This window comes from Strigops habroptila, chromosome 3 (genome assembly GCF_004027225.2).
Source record: "Strigops habroptila isolate Jane chromosome 3, bStrHab1.2.pri, whole genome shotgun sequence".
Taxonomy (NCBI): Eukaryota; Metazoa; Chordata; class Aves; order Psittaciformes; family Psittacidae; genus Strigops; species Strigops habroptila.
In genome coordinates, this window is record NC_044279.2 from 87,969,867 (window position 1) to 87,984,024 (window position 14,158).

The 14,158-nt window shown below is 39.7% G+C and overlaps 1 protein-coding gene across 1 annotated transcript in view; it reads right to left on the reverse strand.

Moving 5' to 3' along the window:
• NDST4 (N-deacetylase and N-sulfotransferase 4) overlaps window positions 1-13,003 on the reverse strand; it is a 98,883-nt gene extending 85,880 nt beyond the window's left edge. The window contains exon 1 of the mRNA XM_030480378.1: window positions 12,399-13,003. The gene's annotated coding sequence lies outside the window, so the exon portion shown is untranslated. The remainder of the gene's footprint in view (window positions 1-12,398) is intronic.
• Window positions 13,004-14,158: the final 1,155 nt, after the last annotated feature.

Here is a 14,158-nt window from a genome sequence, read left to right on the forward strand (position 1 = left end):
TCTAAATAGTAGAATTGATAAGGAATTTAAACTTGCATACAGAAACCTGGCATTGGAGCAGATCTCTTAGTTTGCGCATTGTGTTTGAACTGCTCTCTTGAACCGATTATACTGTTCAGAAAAAAAAAAAGTGTAAAGTAATTAAAGTTTATGAAAATAAATCAACTATATTAGCCATTAGTGGGACATTTTCCAAGGCATAATTGGAAGTTAAGTGTGGTTTGTGCCTTTGAAACTCTCCCTCTTAAAGTTCAACAGCTTTATATTCGCTCAGAAATTCAAATATCTTAGGAGTATTGCTATGCTATATTCATTTGAGAAACATGAAAATAGGCTATATTTCATAATTAGTGTTACTAATGTTAGTTTCATTTTAGAAAGGGTGTCTGAGGTCCTATATTCCTACAGTCACCAGTCAGAATTTGTTGACTCTTCAGAGGTAAAGCCCAAAGCTGGCTACACTGGAGCAAGGTTACACTCATCCAGAGCATAATGTAGATCTTCAATCTTGCATTCAGCCTACTTCGACATGGGGCCTTTCCCCAAAGAGCAGATCTCTGCAGTGTAACTTTGTTGTGATGCTATAGCCATCTGCGGGAACTGTAATTTTTCTTTAGTTCAGTCAGCCAAAGAAAAACAGAGGTTTAAAAATTGCTGCCTCCTTATTAAACAATACTTCCTGCTTCCCCTTAAAAAATGCATTTGGTTGATGATTAAAGCATACCGATTTTGAACATTGCTTGGGAGATTAGGACTCAACTATTTAAAACCAATAACAAAATAGTGAACAGAGACTGTGTCTTATGAATACCATGTGTTAGCATTGCATTGGCAATCAAAGCTGATTCTCTCATGGTCCAGTTCCTATACTCAGACCTTCTTACAGGGCTTAGTGATTTAACAAGCATCTTGACCAAATTAGGTGCAACTAATCAAGGTAGGAAATACAGACATTGCAGAAAGCAGTTACACATTGTGAAAGTAGCTGTTAATTGCTAATAAGGGATAGTGAAATAATGAAGTTATTGCCTGGGTAAATGGGGGAAACTCCATTAAAAGTGAGAGTTGCTGCCTTCCATAATCTCTGGAGAAAGAGGTGACAAGCAAGCAGTTTGGCTCTGGCAGGAGGCTGCCAGCCTGACCAAAGGGCAGGGTCAGAGCCCTGTCTCAGAGGGCTGTTGTAAAGCTCTACTCCTTTCATAAACTTTTCATGTAGGTAGGCTAAGGGTCTAGTTCAACTTGTGGAAAGCAGAGATGTTGATGTTAAGCAATAGTTGTGTTTATCTGTGCTATGAATCAAGTTAGTAGACTTCACATCTGCAGCAGGTAAGAGCGTGTTGTTGATTCCAGTGCAGAGTAGAGGAGCAGGATGCTTGCTAAACTTGCATCACTGCAATACAGTCATTCCTAGTCTCCTGTCTGCACCAGTGGGCAAGGCTGCTCTTGTGGAATGCTCTATGAGTAATCCATCTGGAGGCAGGTCAGATGTTTCTTTCCATTCTACTCCAACAGAAATCAGAGAGTCTTTGGTTTCTTTATCTGAAATTTTTCTTTAGGCTGAAAAAATTAATGTAAACTTTCCTCTTTCCTTTATAAGCTTGTATGACTTCTGCCATTTATTAGCAGCCCAACGGTCAATGATATCTACTTGCTACTCCTTACATATGACTGCTCATTCAATATAGAAAAAAGAAAACTGATTTGAGTGAAAAATAACTCGTTGACCATTAGCAAAAGTTCAGGGTTTCTATCCACGCAGAGGGTAAACAGCTATTTTCTTCTCAGTAAAGTTACCAAGAGCCTTTTTTACTGAGCTCATAAAGCTTGCATGCTTCTTGAAAGTGGCTTTTTTCTTTTTCAAGATTTGCAAAGTTGCAATGTGTTTTGTGTTTATAAATGTGACTTTGCTCATGAGGGGTGTTGCTGCCAACTGCTCATAGCTTGCCATAGGTTTTAGAACACTCTTTTGCCGAGGATAAAGACAGGTAAAAGCTGTTGCAAGTCTTCTAACTTCGTTCTAACCCCACCTTATAATTTCTGAGTGGAGAGGCTGCTCAGCACTTTCACGTCTTGCTTATTTTCAATGCATAATCATCTGTAAATTAAAACACCAATGTTCCATTATTTTCGGCAATTTGATCAGTCTGTAGTGCACATGTAATCTTGTGTGATTTGAGAAAGCTAAATGATGCCATAGGTCGAAGTCAATAATCAATGAATATAAAGCAAAGTGCTTGAAATACCTCAATAACTTGTGCAGTCAATGAAAGCTGGCATGGTTGTGTGCATGAAATGATACTTGGAAGCTAGCTGTTTGACCTTTGACTTCTGTATTTCTTTGGCTCTAAACTCTTCCATGATTTCAGATTATTTCAGAACTTGGAGCTTTGAAGAACAAAGGCTCCCTGGTGGAAAGGCGGCTAAAGGCATATTTGGAGATAGGTTTCATACGTATATGTATTCTCACACATGTGTACAGGTATGCACACATACACACACACACACACCACCTTACGATGTATATAAGATAGTTGGGGAAAGTGGTGTAAAGGTACTTAGGAAAGCTGTAAACTTTTCACTCTTGATAATCTGGTAACATCTGATAGCTGCAGACAGATTAATGCAAAGTTAACCATTTGTATCTCTCTCCAGGACCACCAAAGTTGATCTGGTTTTATCATGGTTAGTATTGCCAAGTATGATCTGAAGCATGCTAATAGAGGGGTTTATTTTTAGTGTTTTACTCGTCTGTGGACTGAGAAGGGGAATTGTGGTCAGAGTGAGCCCTGTAAGAATTATTTCTGTTCCTTTAAAATTTCAAAAGGTGTGCAGATAGCCACCACTGATTTGCTACAAGTCCCGCTTTCTGGAACACATAATGATACATGTACTGTTGCAGCAGCACGTAAGCAAACATATTTTGTTATTATTTCAAATGTGATCTGAAGTAGCTGACTCATCAAGTAGTTTGGGTTTTGGGTTTTTTCTTATTGATGCTTTTAAACAGGTGACTATAACCAGGCTAAGAAGGTTGTGACTGTTCAGCCTGGAGAAGAGAAGCTGTGTGGAGACCTCAGAGCAGCCTTCCAGTATCTGAAGGGGGCCTACGAGGATGCCAGAGAGGGACTCTTCATCAGGGACTGTAGTGGTAGGACAAGGGGTAATGGGTTCAAACCTAAACAGAGGAAGCTTAGGTTACATAAAAGGAAGAAGTTCTTCCCTGTGAGGGTGGTGAGGCACTGGCACAGGTTGCCCAAAGAAGTGGTCAGTGCTCCATCCCTGGCAGTGTTCAAGGCCAGCTTGGACAGGGCCTTGAACAACATGGTCTAGTGTGAGGTGTCCCTGCCCATGGCAGGGGGGTTGGAACTAGATGATCTTAAGGTCCTTTCCAACACTAACTATTCTATGATTAATGAGACTTCTCACAAAGATATTCTATGTGAATATGTGGGACCCTTCTACAAATATGAACTAACAAGACTGTAAGGAAGGTATTGTTCTTTCTGCAAATACTCACAGAATTGTTACCTCCTTTGATTCTGCAGCCCATATGTAATACTTTGCATTCCTTAACTCCTAGGAGAAATTTATTGTAAGACCCATTAACTTCTAACAGTTCCACACTCATTTGGACCACCCAGAAATGCACGTAAATATCCCATCTGTGATGTTTCAGTGACGTTTCCTTCAAATGTCACAATTTATCAGTGTTTTTGAATGTTAGTAGTTGTAATATTCCCTCAGAAATCAGACTACTGATTTTTCTTGAGTGTCAGGTGTGAAATTAGTAATAATTTAAGTCTTAGGAGGACCATGCATGAAGGAAGAATGTGTACATACATATTTCTCGTTTCTTGATAAAGTGACTCTAGTCACCATTGTAGCAGGTAGGGGTTAATGACCACATTCACCTTTTGTGCAGCTCACTATATGGCAAAAATGTTGTGTAGCAATATCAAAATATATCACTTTATCAAAATATACTAAAATATACATAGGATTTAGATATCAGGCAAAACATTTAGGTTTGTGGCCAGACTTCAAATAAGAAAATAATATGTTCTCAGTGCTCTTTCCAATAAATGTGTCATCTTGCCTGTGTGATGGTAATAAGATCTATCACTTTTCACCAGTAACTCAATAAACATTCAAAAAAGCTAAATAGCATTATTCTTGGGTACAGGCTTGACTTTTTCAAGGTCATTTGGCAGACCCATGGCTGAGCTGGAAGCAATAGCCACTTATTCTTGCATAGTGACTGTCCACAGACAGATGTCTTTACAACCCTCACGACATCAGTAGAAAAGTAACTGAACTACCAAGGATCAAAAGAAGGTTTTGAGATGATCTGAAGGTCAGAAGCCTACTGGTTAAGTCATGATGTCAGAGCCAAAATGTCATGGCAGAAAGTTGTGGCTGAAAACACAACAAAGATTTCCATGGTACAAAGTTGCGTGTGACCTACAGGATTGAGTCCTTGGAGCTGATGCTTTGCTTTCCCACTGGGATTAGTGGGGAGTGCAGGTGTAATGAATGTGCTGTGATTGCCCAAGCCCTTTTGAATGAAGCTGGTGAATAAAAGCAGGCTTCATGTGTTTTCCTGAGACAGCCTGCAAAATATTCCTTCTGACTTGATGCAACAAATCTTCTGATCTTGCTTGGTTAATGGCTTTTCATCACTTCTCAATTCATAGTTTAATGCTTCAATGGAAGCCAATTTGAATTCATTTAACTTTTCAAATAAAACTTTTGTGAGATGCTCTATCAGATATTTTATTACTGTTTTCTACTTTTATAAGGCTGTCAATTAGCTATCCAGTTTCAATAGAATGATTTGCATGGCGAATTCAGTTGAGAGACAACATTTGTGCATATAATATAATGCTGTCTAACTAGAACTCCTTAAAGTCAATCAATGCAGTAGTCAAAATCTATACATCTTGTTTGATCGTATATACAAGCTAAGGCATGTGGGAAAAAGAAAAAAAAAAGGCAGGCAGCTTTCTGTGGTTCTATTAGCGTCTAGATAACTGCAGGTTTTCTGTATTTTGAAAATTTACCAAGGATTACAGATTTGCTGGATAGCTATTGAAACTTCTCTTTCTGGAGCTTTCTTACTCCAAACAGGTTAAAAGCTCCCTTTTTAATGAAGAGGCCCTTTGCCTACAAAGGCATAGTCACAGGCTCTGGAACAGCTTATTAGAAGCTAAACTCCTTGGTCTTTATACTTTTTTGGTTTCCTACACTTTGTTTTCCTATTGCTTTTATGGGACCGAGAAATGTTTGCCACCATACAAGATAATTAAAGTGTCTCCATCCTTATATCAATGACAATATGTTTCACTGAATAACATGTTTTGTGGTATCTGCATCCTGTCACAGGGACTAGTTGTGAGAAAGTCTGATGTGGTCACATCTGTGCTAGGAACTGAAAGGAGGCCACCATTATTGTTATTCAGAGGATTTAATAGAAAAATGGGTAGAAAAGATAGTGAGTTGGGTTGCAGCATCATCTAAGCCATGACAACCTGGCAGCTCTTAGCCAGCAAGTAGTAGTGATGGCAAGTAATGGATTTCAAGCAAAGTAAGGCAAGCAGAGTGAATGAAGACAGGGTGGCTCTCCACATGCCACAGTCTGAGTTTTGTGCTTGTCTGAGTGTGTGCTTTTGGACTTCCAAAGAGCATTGTTCTGAAGAGGAAAATTCAAACAGTCATTTCTACCTTGCTTATAAAATACTTGCATTAATCACTGCTTTATTACATGACAGTTTGGGGGCAAGAAGTTATGTTTATAATACCTCTCCTGTCTTTTTCCATAAATATTTAAATTGCTTAAGTTAGAGTCTTAGTCCAGACTAGGTTCCAGGCTGTTGTTCAGAAAACTCTGTGTTGTATTACAAGGTCTTTAAAACTGGAAGGATTAGCTTTCTGTAGGAACCAGTTACGGCTGCACATATTACCGTTGTCAGTAAAACTAATCTAGATGGAAAAACTTCATAATGTTTTAAAAATACTACAATACCAAGCTCACTTGAATTGTATTTAAGTAGTTCAGACACTGCCAAGGAGACAAAATAGTCCAAGGAATGATTATGGAAGATATTGATACAAATTCAACTTCTTTTTATCTTGAAATGATTGAATGGGTATTATTTGCCTATCGAGAAGAAAAATGCCTAGTGATGAGAGGATAAGGCAGGGAGCTGAAACTGAGTTTAGTTTCTTTCTGCCACCAACATCATGTATTGCCTTCTGGAGGCCACTGATTTTCCTTCTTCATTTTTTTTTTTTTGTTTTTCCTTTTCAATACTTCAGTTTTCCAGTCTGCATTGTAGGAACAATACCCTTTTCTACCTTTACATGGACATTAGCTGTAAAATGTTTGAAGTTAGTTCATGTTTGATCAAGTGTATTTAGTGTGGATATTGCAAACGGTGCATATAAGAAAGCCTGTTCAAAATTCATACTGTCATGTGCAGTCACACGTATTTGCAGTGTTTGCTTCCTTTTCTTTCTTAGTCTTCATACCCTGGTTAAATGGCTCAATGTTTATTTCTGCCACTGTTTTATGCGGCTTCTCTGAGAGAAGCCACTTTGTCAGTCAAGTAAAAGATGTCTTTTGAGATTTCTGGTGTGTCATCTGTGACCTATAGATACTGTTTTGCTTTTGGCTCATAATATAAACAAATGCTTTCTTTGGAAAGATCTAATCTTTTTTTTTTTTTTGTCTAGATAAAGTTCAATTTAGAAATGCCACTAGTAGGGTAAGGGTCCTCCTTGGGAATTCAAGGGACTTTTTGTTGAGTCATGAGAAGGTCAGAGACTGGAACTAGAACTAATGCCATTAGAGCTATGTGATAGAGTATCGAGGCTTTGATTAACCTGCTGTTTTGGTGAAAAATCTCTGTTTATTGAACTACTGAGGCATTAACTTATTTTTGGAAGCAGGGTGTTTGTGACCATACAGCCCCTGCACCAGGCTGGAATGAGTTATGTTTCTTTTACATACCTATTCTCTCCTGTGGGCTGGGTACACAGCTATGTGGTGTTTTCTAACATTCATCTCCAGGATGCACTTGGAAGCGGAAATCCAGCTTGGATTTCTGCTCTAGGGTAAGGTCTTACAACCAACAAAATGAAGTCTCATTAATTGACATGATGATACATTGAAATCCATAAAATTCTGGTTTAGATACTATATACATAGATATTTAATTTTCTGTCTGAATGTATGTATTTTCCATGGAGGAGAAAGCCTTTTTGGAGGTACTTAGTTAAAAGTCTGAATGTGCAGAATGACTGCTGCTGATTTGTGCTGGCACGTGGAGCTTGCTCCAAAACTGATGAAGAGTTAGTCATATGGGAGTCTGAGAGCGTCAAGACTTGAGGCATGCGCTGCTTGCTTTGTCATGCAGACAGTAAATACCACAGAGGCCTCTTGATCTTTAATTGTGATTTTTTTCTTTGGTTTTTTTTTCCTTTCTTTTTTTTCTTAACTCCCGCCCCCCCCACCCCCCAATAGAAATTATAGCAACATGCACTTTTGCAGGTAATTTAGAAATAGTAAGGTATGGGAATAGAAGATGCAGTTGCTTTTGTGTTAGAAGATGAAGTTCCAGAATCACTGCTTTTCAGTTATTAATGAGATAGACCACCTTAAGGTCTGTCAATTCAAAATGAACCTGGACCCTCAATTGCTAACAGTAGTTACTGGTTTGTACTGTGCCCTGTGCAGGAAGGGATTGCACACCCGTAACAGTGCAATTTTGTGGGGTAGGATAGTGAAACCATTTAAAATGGCACAGCAAATACAGTCTACTGATTAGTAATGAATAAAAATGCCCTAGTCTGTTATAGCAGCTATTTAGGTAGGTAGAGTGCGCATAGACTGGCAAAAGTATCAAGGTAGATGGCTCTGCCACTTTTTTTTTAATTTTTTTTTCCTTTTTTAAAGGAAGCTATGAGGGCTTGAAAATGAAAAGTGACCAGTAAGTGTAATTTCTGTATCTTACCCAGAAGCTTAGACACTACTGTATTTTCCTCTCATTTCCAAAACTTTCTCTTGTGAATCACTGACCACCTGCCCTCCCCTCTGGTGGTTTAGGGGGTGATAAATATCCCAGTGAGAGAGAATAAATTCAAAGAATACCCTCAGGCTCTGGAATCCGAGCTCTGGCCTTCTCCTTGCAAAATACAGTCCCATGCAAAAAGAAAGGATGTTGGATAAAACATCCTCTGAAACTAGAACATAGAGGTAGGTGCATATTTCATGACATACTGTTTTAACTTTCCAAAGTTGCCTCTTTTATGGCCCGCAGCTACTATTAATTATTTATCAGAACACTTATTTATACACTAAAAGCTAAATGCAATCCTTTCAGTGGAAGCCTGACAGAGTGCGGGCTGTAATAAGTAGCTGTAGATAGTCCTTCAAGAGGATTTGTTTCATGCCCAGTTCTGCTCAGGGAAGAGCCCGTTAGCATTATTCTGTCTGCTGTGTGTCTGATAATGATGTATACATATGGGAGATTAAACCCCAGCCATTAGTAAAATTCTATAGCTGTAGATGCATCAGCCCAGAGCATTAGCTGTGCATGCATTTCTCAGTGCTCATGGGCCATGACAGGATGGCAGATTCTCCTCTCATCCCTTGGCTGCTAAGAACTAACTCTGAAGTCACAAGACTGTCCTAGCAGAAATTCTGCACCAGCAGCTTTGGGTGCAGAAGCATGGGCTCTGTAAGGTTACCTGTAGCGTCGCCTGGGACAAATGCATCAGCAGCCACACGTGTACAGATTTCAAATTGCGTTACACTGTTTTGGGGCTGTGCTAGGGAATACCTTGTCTTAGTGTATTTTGGTAGCTTCCCTGTGACATGAAGAAGCTGGGAAAACAAAGACTTCCCTAGGTTATGAAAAACAAACCAGAGATTTGGCAGGTTTTCCGTTGGCCAAGGTAAGTAAGCCAAGTACAGTTCTTACTTCATCAGCTTCCAAGGAAGAGAAGGGAACTGCTTTCTTTTTGCTTTTTTTTTCATGAAAGAAGCCCACCCTGCTCTGGCTTCTACAGCTGTATTTGCTCTGGCTCTGCAAAACCCATCCTTACAGCTAAGGAGGGAGGATCATTTTGTTCCACTTGCCTACACTTGGCGAATGCAGTTGGGACCCTTCCTGTAGCCAGAGGGAAGGGAATAAGTGTAACTACTTCTTTCAGTATTGAGTTTACATCATCTCATCACAATACATCTGGGGCCAGTTGTGTTTTCTCCATCAAATACAGATATGGTTGTGCTGTTGCCATGTGGTTCTGGTGGCAGTACTGTTTAGATAAAATATTATTAGTTTTCTGTAGTAACTGTTAATTTCAGAAGAATCTGTGATTTCATTGTAATTATTACTGACAGTAGTTGTAATAAGTGTTTGGGATTGATGTGCATGGGTTTCATTTTCTTCCAGCAGCTGAGCTTTGTTTTTTTTATAGCCCAAATCAAATTTTCTAATTTAAATGTTGACATAGATGGAAAATAAGTTTTGTATCTAGCACTCTTCTGTCTGGCTTACACTTCAGGAGGGGAACTGCTTTAAGATCTCAATAGGAATAGATTTGTTGCTGTGATAGAGGCATTCTTCAGCCTTTCTCCAAATGTGAGACTTCATACTCCAAACAATTTCCAGCACAGAGACCCTCCTTCCCCCATAGTCCAGTGGCTCAACCTGCTCTAATGGTCTTCAGCTGTGTCCCAGGCCCGAGAATAAGGGATCTGCTAAACTGCCACCTTACACTTGGATTCCTTCATCTTTGCAAGTGTTTTCAAACCCAGGCTCCCCTCACCTTGGAAAGTGTGGAGAGCCCTTGGCTCATCTTAAGCTCAGCACCCTTTTCCTGAAATGACTTCGCAGGCAGGGGAAACAGCAGTTTTCTGCACAATTATGGGTTATCTTTTCCTTCAGCCACCCACAACCCCAGCTTGAAATGCTTTGCTGCTCTTGGCCCAGGGTTTGCTTTGTTCAGAAAAGCCAATTTTGCAGATATGGAAAGCAGTTTCTTGGATGCGCCTAAGAAGCTGAAGCATTATGAAAGCTTTGCAAAGCAAACTTGATGGAAGCAAACATCATTGTATACATGCAGCTGAAGCTCAGCCAGCCGTGTGGTTGGAAGTAGTCAAATCAAAATTGTTTGTGGGCTAAACCAAAGATTTGGAATAGAGATTATCTCTTTTGGAGGGGTAAGAGATCATTATATTCTTTCTCTGATTGTTTGTAGAAAAATAAAATGAGAAACAAATCTTCTTCTGGTGGCATATGGTCAAATATAATTTTTTGTTTATCCAACTGAAAACTCATAGTCACAACTACTAGTAACTCATCAGCGTTTTCTTTGATCAGCATTGCCCTGGGTTTGCAATATATATCCATGTTTTCCTTCAAGTATCTCATTATACCTCTGAGATAATTCCTGTGCTGTAAGACTTCAAAATAAAATAAATAAAAAACCAAAAAAGTCTTTACTATTAGCATATTTTTCTCTCACTTATGCTGAATAATAGTTGAACTCTAGAGAAGATCATGATTCCTGCATGCTGCCACATCAGCTAAGTTTGATCAGTGCCATTACAAAGAGCAATATAGCAGATACCTCAGCCTCTAAATATCCGGAAAGTTTCAATAGGACTTCCAGAACTTTATAGTGTGAGCTACCAGGGTTTTCAGTCTGAAATGGAATTGTACATGGAGGCATATATATATATGTCTGTGGTCAGTCACTCAAGCATCCTGCTCTGGGCTTAAATCTAACCCTTTGGATTTGATTTACTTGAAGGAAATGTAAGTTAGAGGAGCATTTGTCTGGCCTCCCGGAAAATAGTGGTGTCAACAAGACATTAAGATACTTCTGCTTGCATTTCTGAGGCTTTCAGACATTAAGCGTTTATTATGAATCAAAAAAAATGGCCATGTTCTGAGGAAATAGCACAAAAACTAATACACAGTCTTAAACTTCTGCACAGAGCAATGCCATTAGGAGCATCTAATCTGGTTGAGCAGCTCATATTATTTGAATTTGTAAGATTCAGAAGAAAACTGAAAGGCAAGAATTTCCTTAGGTAAATGTGACTTGGCATTTCCCCTCCCTTTAGAGCAGCATTTCAGAAAGCAAGTCAGACAGTGCAGCTTGGCTGATGTTAAAACTTGCATGATGAAAGTATGCAGACATGATGGGGCAAAACAGAGAAACACCTGGCAACATTCCCAACTATTTAAACTTTATGAACAAGGAGATTCTGCTATTTTTGCACAAGTGGAACATCTTATAGCAGGAGGATCATAAACTGAAGAGACGGGGTGCAAATGACTTATTTCTCTTTTTATCTTTTGCTCTGGTTACGTTCAGAGGTAGAAAAGGCAGGATAAGCTGCTAGATGGGGTAGGCCAGATTCTGCAGCATTTATTCACAGGGAGGAAGGGTCCAATCAATGTGATTAAGAGCTGCAGAAGTTAGTAAAAAATGACACAGTAAATTCCCTAGGGAAAAGAGAACTTAATGAGTGTAGGTTTTCATATGTACGTGTGGTTACATTAGTCTAGTGCTTGAAGGAAGGAGACTTCCTCACCTCTAAACACTTCTCCTTTGAGTGTTTATTCCCAGCAGCAATGACTTGGAGCCGGTGTGTCAGCTTTAAGATAAAAAGGCAGGGCTGCCCCTGTGTTCTGGCTCTGTAGTCATCTGAAAAGCAAATACTGATTTCTTCGGTTTACCTCTTACTATCTGAAACAATACTTGCTTCCACGTTGTGAATGATCATGCTGCTTAAAAAGAAATGTTGCTGACAGATGTTGTTTGGATATCAAACCTCTGGAAAAGAGTAGATCTGTGGGTCTTGGCTTCCTCAATGTGCGGTTACTCTGACATTAAATAATGCATGTTTACGGTATATCGCTGGAAAGCTTTCACATTGTCATTTTAATACACTAGTTTTGCTGAAGTTTGCTAAATGGTAGCAAATAAAAGCAAAGTGTATGAAGTAGATTAAAGCAGAATTGCAGCCTTATTCTCTTTTTTCCCTCACATAACTCCCATGCTCTAACTTCTGTGATCTTTCATATATTTAGTCAGACAGCTGTTTCCCCTCAGAGGGCATGCATCTGTTTACATCGAGGGCACTTGCATGCAAACATGGCAAAGACTATCTCAAACTTTCAAATAATCCTTTGAATGCCAGGTTCTTGGCAGCTTTCTGAAGTACTTACTATACCTAATCAGGCACTGTGTGGATATTTATACCTGTTCATAAACTGTTTTCTTGTCTCTGAGTATAGGCACTATCTATATAGTTGTGCAAATATATACCCAGAAGTATAGGTTAAAGTAGCAATATGTGCAGAAGCTGAACAATAGCTTACCTAGAGAAGAATTTCTCTTCCTAGCGTGCAGGAAAGAGGCATCTGCTATTCAAATCTCTTCACATGGCTGCAGGTAAACTAGGAAGAGTTTTCAATTGATAGCAGCTGTCTGAGCGGCATCCTGGGAAGATTCCTCTTGCTCCAGCCCCAGTAACTGAACTCTACCAGCACAGTCACATCTCATTTATACAGAGACTGTCCTTTTCAAAACAAGCAGCCAGCTGGAATGATTCAAACCTCTGTTCAGCACACTGTTAAAAATGCAGCTTCCTTCTTGGACGTGGGGATTACACCGTGGAGCAGCCAGGCTACAGCAAAAAGGCTGCGAGAACTATTTAATCACCCAAATACCGGCTGCTCCCGTTACTACTACCGATGCTGCTGCTGTGCCTCCTGTTTGCTGTAGTCAGCCTTCTTCTCCCTCATATCTACAAGAGTATCGAGGCGGCTTTGCAGGGTTGTGATTGGCAGAAGCAGCCAATTCCTCCAGCTAATCAACCCCCAGACTTTCAAGGACTCGGAGCTGCTCTGATGTCATTCCAACCGAAGGGGGGATGCTTCACGTGAGGACGAGGACGCGGCGACAGAGGCTAATTTGGAGATGAGCTGCATTCCTCTCCCACTGCTGTGATTGATTAGATGCTCCAGGAGGATTTGCATAATCTGTCATTGTGCAGTTGGACCACCTCCCCTCCTGCCTGCCTGCCCGCCCAAAATGCGGGAGGAAAATGCCACTTCCAGCTTCTGATTTTACACCTGGAGTCTGCAACTGAAAGCCTAGGAAAAAAGGGAAAGTTGAAAGAGTCATTTTTAGGGAGGAGAATACTCGAGCCCCTCAGCTCCTCACACCACCCCAGATGCTAAAGGAGGCTCAAGAAAATCACCATACTAGAAGGCTTTTTGGTTCCTACTCTTGTTAGGTCACTGATAAGATCACCTCGTACAGCAAAAGGTAGATCTTAATGCATGGTCAAAATCAAGCAGAGGTTGCCCAGCAAGTTGGTTACCAGTGATCTCCCTGGATACTGGCAAACATGCAGCATTCAGAGGTGTAAAGTATTTTCCTACTGCATGCAACACAAATTCCATCTATTTGTTGCATAATTTCTTATTAACATTCTTTATCTCATCCAGCTGGAGACAAAACCTACTTCCATAGCCAAGAAATGTGATTATTATATGACTTTAAATTATATTACAGAGGAAAAATGAAACACTTTCTATATTAAAAAAATTCAATTTTACACCAATCTAATTCTGAGTTTTTGCCAGCTTGACACCTTTCACTCCAAAACCGTTCTTTGTACAATACACCTTGGAATTGAAATTCAGCCAGTTCTGTGCAGCAAATGTGAGGAGAAAATAGTTTTGTTCAAGGAGACTGGAACAAACCCTTTCTGAGATGATGAATGATGCTGTAAACTCAGATTTGAATCATAGGAGGGTCAGCTCAACCTTTCATGTTTCCAAAATAGTGTAAATAAATGGTGTTCCATGCAGTTTACCATTTACATCCTTCAGCTGGGACCTTCTCCATGAAGAGCTATTTGCTCTCTGAATATCCAAGTTTCGAAGATGGTAGATACGTCTAACTCAAGACTAATTTATTCCTTCCGGCTAAAATAGAAACTAAGGGAAAATTAAAATTCAACGTATGTCTGAGTCATTTCCTGCAATTTCTAATTACAAAGCTCTCACTGGGGGTCTTTTAGAAATGCCTTACACCTATGGCTGGCTCTGGATTTGGGATTTCTTTTCCA